This window comes from Dreissena polymorpha, chromosome 11 (assembly GCF_020536995.1).
Source record: "Dreissena polymorpha isolate Duluth1 chromosome 11, UMN_Dpol_1.0, whole genome shotgun sequence".
Lineage (NCBI taxonomy): Eukaryota > Metazoa > Mollusca > Bivalvia > Myida > Dreissenidae > Dreissena > Dreissena polymorpha.
Window position 1 is genome coordinate 12,309,235 of NC_068365.1, and position 6,967 is coordinate 12,316,201.

The 6,967-nt window shown below is 35.5% G+C and overlaps 2 long non-coding RNA genes across 3 annotated transcripts in view; one reads left to right on the forward strand and one right to left on the reverse strand.

Annotated features, from left to right (window-relative positions):
• Positions 1 to 6,435, reverse strand: part of LOC127850957 (uncharacterized) — a 30,822-nt gene extending 24,387 nt beyond the window's left edge. The window contains exon 1 of one of the 2 annotated variants that reach the window (XR_008035594.1): positions 5,923 to 6,435. This is a non-coding gene — a long non-coding RNA (uncharacterized LOC127850957). The remainder of the gene's footprint in view (positions 1 to 5,922) is intronic. The other variant, XR_008035593.1, reaches the window with a different exon arrangement.
• LOC127850961 (uncharacterized) lies at positions 313 to 2,597 on the forward strand. The gene is made up of 4 exons (XR_008035601.1): positions 313 to 400; positions 543 to 627; positions 1,107 to 1,207; positions 1,715 to 2,597. It is a non-coding gene; the product is annotated as an uncharacterized LOC127850961 (long non-coding RNA).
• Positions 6,436 to 6,967: the final 532 nt, after the last annotated feature.

The window sequence follows — 6,967 nt, forward strand, 5'->3', positions numbered from 1 at the left end:
TGGGTTCATTCGACAGCGATTTACTTTCTTAGAAGTTGAGAGACGGTATGTTTTTGATTGCAATTATTGGAAGATGACAGATCCATCTTTAAAATGATACCAGGTTCGGAAAAATTGATACGTCGGAAAGGCAAGAAAAATGCTGTGAAAGTTGTCAGTTTTATAATGGGACCCTATGGGAATCGGAATTAGTGTAATATAACCTTTAAAAAGCACATTTACTGCAATGTCAAGGTCACATGGATTCGTCTGCAAGCGAGACAAGTAGAACATGAATTTTAATGAATGGTTTGATGATTTGGGCGCTAAAATAGATGAGAGATGTCAATATTTTGGTCCAAATGGATGTTTTAGGTGGTTTTGGACTGTTCCGGATGGGTGGGGGACCTGGTATGGACAAGTAAGGGTAACATTTCCAACAAATCTTAAATGTAAATATTATTATGTCCATAGATTGAAGTTTCAGGTGGAGAGCAAGATGAAAAATATGCCAAATTACACTGCATGCAACCCATTTATGCCATTTTTCTCTTTGTTTGTAGGCCTGACCGTTTGTCCTTGAGCCGTAGATGGTCAACAATCTGCTAGCTGTCTTGCTCTGACTGGTGCACTGGACATGATTTCAATGTGCGTCATCATACTGATTGTTTAATTAACGCATGAATTTCAGTTTGTTCGTTAAAGTACTAACTTAGCTGTGTATTTACAGTGGACGTAGTGGTGCGCAGCAGGTGGTAGACTAGGTATTTCCATAAATACACTATATTTACAGAATTGCGGCCAGTGGAGCAACATAGCTGATGAGTTAATAGCACTAGTTCTTCAGACAAATAACTTTATTTTCAACCTATAAAGCATATTAAGCTGTAGGTGGGGCCATTTAGCTGTAAGATCTGACTTTTGTTCTGTTAAGCCCTTAGAGTAATGAATTTCAGAGTGAAGACCATAGCGCCTTTTCCTAGTCAAGTATCGGGCAGCTGTATGTCTTTTCAGAAATGCACATGTCTTCTTAAGCATGTCATTGTGTTTGCTTTTAATACGATAGGCAATAAACTCATAACCTTTAGACAAATGAGCATCTGTAAATTCAGATTTCACAATTTCAGAGTCAGCCAGACCATGATTGAGCTTAAGGATTGTGCTGCGGATGCAGCCTGTGCAGTTTCGGGAGAAAGTCACTGTGTTGGGCAATGCGGTCTGGTATCAGGTAAGCACTATTGAAAGCCTCACACTTTTGGGGGGTCTGAAGCCTTGTGCTGTCAATGCGATCTGGTTCAAGTACAATCAGAATGCATTCTCAAAGCAGTACTTCATCAGATATGGTTATCTCAAGCTTACAGTTCGCGGGCAGATATGACTTCGATTTGTTCTTGCTAGCAGAACCCCTACAGGCCAATTTATGCGTTAAGCACTATTTTTCACAGCAACCCTTGCAGACAGAAAAACAATACTTAAAATTACTTCTGGCATTTAATTTCTAATTTCCTTTATATCTCTTTTGTATGTTTGTTTGCCCTTTTTAACTCTGACATGCCATCTTGCTCACATTGATGGAGCATACCTGTTTTTGTTAAGAGCCAAGTCCCCAGCTGCTCGAGTTTGCCGTGTCGATAATGAGAAAGCCATGGCATGATGTCTCCTCTATGTGTTTCCTTATCTCAGTATTGAACATAATTGCCAGTTTCAGGGGCCTAAACATTTTATTTTATTAAAGGTCTGGATGATCCTTGCCTGACTGCGGGTTTGTGTACACCTCAATCCCACTCTGTGTCCTGAACAGAGGCCGCAGTGGTGCAGCGCTTGTGGACGATCCATCAACATCCTGAAAGGTCAACACTACACCAAGCTGGGAAAATTGATCCTGATAGTCATCCCCAGGTAGTGGAATGAATGTACACTGAACTACAGAGGAATCACACCCAAATGACTTTCCTGCCACGACATTAGTGTGGCCACTCGCGTAGGAATTCCTTAGCAAACGTGCTCTTTTGCATGGTGACTGTGGGCATTTTTGCAAAACTTACGCTTTCAACACTGGATTTTAAAGGGAATACTTAATAAAATGTCGCTAACAGGACTTATTTATATGAGAGAGACTATCTGGATGCGCATTAAGTGTCACTTTGTGTCGTAAGCTGTTGAAGGAGCGATTTGCGCCTTTTTAAGTGTTAATTTTGGGTAGCCGGCTTGTATCGGCTTGAAAGCTGCAAATTATGCCTCTCATCATAATAGCATTAATTTTTGTAAATGCAATGTGTATGTTTAGATTGTAAGTGAAGCTTTTAATAATAATTTTCTTAAAAAACATGATTTTATATGCTGTCAGTGAGTTTTTTATTGAAAAAAGTGCTTAAAATTTAAAAAAAAGTCTCCTATTTCATCAAGAAAAGTACACTGATTCACAATCAATACATTTATTTGGGCCTTTTGCTGATATATTGGTGAATTTCGCATGCAATGATACCAGTTTTTGCCATAAAAGTTACGCATAACAATAATTGGAGACACAAAATCAGCTGTCGTCACTTAGACTAAAAATCATGCATTCCGACTTGACTGCGGCCAATTTAGTCACCGCTTTAAATGGCCATTTTAAGGCCTTTATTCCCATCCGAATGCACTGAAATTGCATATTCATTGTGGAAATAGTTGAAATCTCATGTGGTGAAAGTTTGAAAAAGATAGGACAAAGTTGAGTTCCCTTAAAGGTTACATTACACTAAATCATTGTGTATCCCTCCGTGGTCCATTCGAAAGTAGTGCCTATTTCCAAAGAGTTCCTTTTCTCTTCTTGAATATAAGCCATTTAACAATGTGAGACATGTCTTTTGTGGTTATTTGTAATATCCTGTATGTGTCTGGAGTACTTTGATGCCTTGGATTGGAAGCTAACTTAAAAGATGAACTTTTGAGGGTGTGTTTTCTATTGTGTGGGGCTTTTGTCGAAATTAGGATTCCGAAACGCGTTTTTCTACGGTGGGTTCATTCGACAGCGATTTACTTTCTTAGAAGTTGCGAGACGGTATGTTTTTGATTGCAATTATTGGAAGATGACAGATCCATCTTTAAAATGATACCAGGTTCGGAAAAATTGATACGTCGGAAAAGCAAGAAAAATGCTGTGAAAGTTGTCAGTTTTATTATGGGACCCTATGGGAATCGGAATTAGTGTAATATAACCTCTATCGGGGCATATGACATTCCAACTATCGCAGCGACCTAGATCGGTCAGGGGCGATAAGAATGGACAGGGATAACGTGCACAAATAAATATTGCAGTCGGCTCTTGCATGATCGGCGAATACGAAAATTAAAAAATACGTTTTCAGAAATGGCAATAAAATATTTCTGGGTCGGGGGGTAAAAAGTGGGTCGGTCGGTAAAGGGCAAACAAACTTAGTTTTAATTTAGGCCCCAATGTTTTTGTGAATGCAGCAACTTGTATATGTTGAAAGAAATAGTTTGATGCCATTTGCGGTTTGATTGGATGGACAAAAGTTTGTGCTAGCATGTTTCTGTACATGTGTGGATCAATTAATCTTCTCTGAACCTACTCACACAATAGAATTATCCGTGTTTTTTTAACTTCCGGTCCTTTACACAAACTCTGAAGTATGATTGGCTCGTTTATCAATACCTCTAAAAAAGAGGAGGCGCCTTAGATAAAAACGGCCGTATAAGATGTTATAAGAAATCAAAAATATTGAACTAACTATATAAGATAATTTGCATTGCAATGTTTTTTTCCATGTTTCGTATATAACATAAGCTGTACACTCTGTACAAAAGCTGTGTGTATATATAATTACAATTACGTAGCTGTGTATGCATACAAATTATACAACAAATACATCAACACAAATGGAGAAGACTGTAGTTCTTTATTGTGATATGTAGGTTTTCTTCCATTGAACAATATATCCTTACTTTATTCCTTCAAAACATTGTTAATTCATCTTATTTTTTTGTTAATCCTCTATATTTACACTTAACAAGGTTAACTTAAATACCTTGTATTTGCTTCTTTCGCTTATCAGAAGCCAGACTGGACTCGTAAGTTAAACCGTGTTTTCGGGTGCCGGTCAACTCGTACCTAAGTCAACTCGCACCGTAGTTAACTCGCACGTTTTTTGGTCAACTCGCACGGCATTTCTGGTCAACTCGCACCCCCAAAAAGAATATATAGAAATAGATGAAAGATGTTCAGTAGTTTATAAGTAGTTTATAAGTATTCAATAATAGAAATTATGTCCTTTTTAATATCTGTATATACGGTTGTCACATTTAATGGCTCTTTTACATTTGATTCTTGTAAAATTGTATTCTGATTGATTAGTACTGTAAAATTAATCATTTTTTCGTACAACCATGTTTAAATACATGTAGGTATGATAATCATATATACGCGGTTTATATGATTCTAAGCTATACGTATTTGTACTCACGTTGACATTATTGTTATACGGTTTTTTTCTCCTATAATTTTGTGCGCAATAAGTTTTCCATAGGTAAGGCCATAATTAAAATAATGTTGGTTTGCCCTTTAACTACTCTAGATTTTACAGGTGGGTAGGTAGGTAGGAAAATAATTTTATTTTATTTTAGAAATTATATTTTAAATACACTAATAGTCTATGAATATTTATAATACTGGTATTAAAGCACTGTTGCAGTGTAAGACGTCCTATGTAGCTTAACCATATCTTGTTTGCTGTTTTCTTGCATATATTAATATCAAATGCATGCTTGTGTGTTATTACTTCAAATATGTGTTCAATAAATGATGTTAATTGCTCTGAATGTAAATAAATTATCTACAATAAGGAAAACATCAATACCACTTATTGTAACAAGATATTTATAAATTATGATATGCCTATGTAATTGTATCAACTATCATGCATGAGTTTTGGTTACTTCGGTTTGCAGTAAGTATAAAACTAATTAAAATCAGTTTTCAATTGAATGAATGAAAGAACAGTAAAGCAAACCGTTTAAGAAGCTATAGAAATCATTTGACTGACTGTGACAACCAAATTTAAACAAAATAAATCGTTTCAATTTTTCATCTAAATTCTAACTTCAGGTTAAAAGCGAAAGTAGATTAACATGTGCAAATATTTACTTCATTTGAAAACTGTTATCCATTTCAAACTGAAATCTTCCGTTAAATAATAATAATAAAAACAAAATGTTCAAAGCACAAGAGATGCTGTGCTTTTAATTTGTTTAGATCGTTTTCACAATTGAACAGAAGTTTACATGTTGACCTTTATTGAAGATTAACACTGTCCGCCATTTTCATGATTTTGATTGTTTTGACAGGAAGCGAAAATCTCTTCTATTTCCTGTGCAAAACAATTAAAAAACTCGTAAATTAATTTCTTTTTACTGAAAATAGTTATAAAATTTATGTTTAAACCATATGTGATATGAAACCATGCATGACATGTCTTTAAAAAAATAATTTTGAAATCGGAGCCACTTGTACTTTATTGTTTTAAACAAAATGGCGGACTAAGTTGACAGTTTATAGACGCTTGCATAACTGCGCACCTCCTATTATTCCAAAATATTGACTACAGTATATGTCATTCACAGCTGTTGATAATGACTCCTAACACTTCCCATATACATTTGGTTTAAAATCATATCTCGCAATATTGAAAGCTTAATTACAACAACCAGTTTTGAAAAAAGGTCGCACATAAATCAACCTTTACAACAATAATTGTTGTGCAGACACCTTTTTTAAACAGAAGATTACTCCACGAGGTCGGATATTCACGTAAAAACAGTCATTTAATGAGCGAACGCATGCAATACATCATTAAGTCCATATATAATTAAGAGCGGTGTATGCACATATTCGTTATTGAACATATTCCTCTTAATTAAGCACAATATATTTAAAGAACATACTTTTTTCTCGTCGATGATAGAAGCTTGTCACCGTTCGCCAACCAATTTCACTCCTCTGCACTTAACCTACTGCAAGATGGCTAAACTTGTCGAACGTCTGCTCCGCACGTACACCACTTTGACGGTTGGGATTGGTGGAATGTTTAAGACTTCCTAGTCAAAGATCCTAGTAACAAGTGGGCTGTAAGCAAAATAAACAATACAGCCTTGTGCGTTCCGGCCATTGTACCATTTACGCCCTTAGTCTTAGTTGAAATGACAAGTGATACTTGAAAAAAATTGCGATTGCTATAAAGCGGCCCGTACATGTGTAGAAACCGCGCTCTATGAAACGGTTTTATTGAATGTGCGTGAAGTGTCGTCCCAGATTAGCTTGTGCGGTACCCTTCGTGTGTGTTTAAATGCCTGTAATTTAGTATGTGTTTGAATAGATTTTAACAGAATTAATTTGTGATTACAGGTTTTCAAGTTATAATGTTAAACAAAAATGTGCACATTCATCATAATTTTCATTCTATTTGTCTTTATTTTAAAATATGTGTTTATAAGCGGGTGCTGTTTAGTGTACATTAGCTTTTTGCACAAAATGAAATTGATATCTACCAATGGGTTTGTGTGGGTTTGTGTTCGAGAGTGCAGTAATTTTCATGGAATGAATACTGGGTATAAGGATAATTTATAGAAAGTAAAGAACTTAAAAAGCCGATTCAAATGAAAGTAAATGCTAGATATATTATACGGGTTCTAAGATATCACATTACACTGAAACATTTTACTGTGAGTGCTTCAAACTTTTCATTCACTTGGTGACTTTTATTAAAATTTGTAAGCAAACAAATACAACACCAATTTCACAATTTAAGTAAAAAAAACGACGCGACTTTTCCCAATCTGAAAGGCCCCGGCCCTGTTTTCGAAATGGTGAAGAAATAAAAAAAAAATTCTAAATTAGCCAAGTGACTTGCGGAAGTAAGTAAACGATGGACAATTTAAGAAACATATACTTCGTTAAAATAAAAGCAATTTAAAACATGTGTGTTCCCAT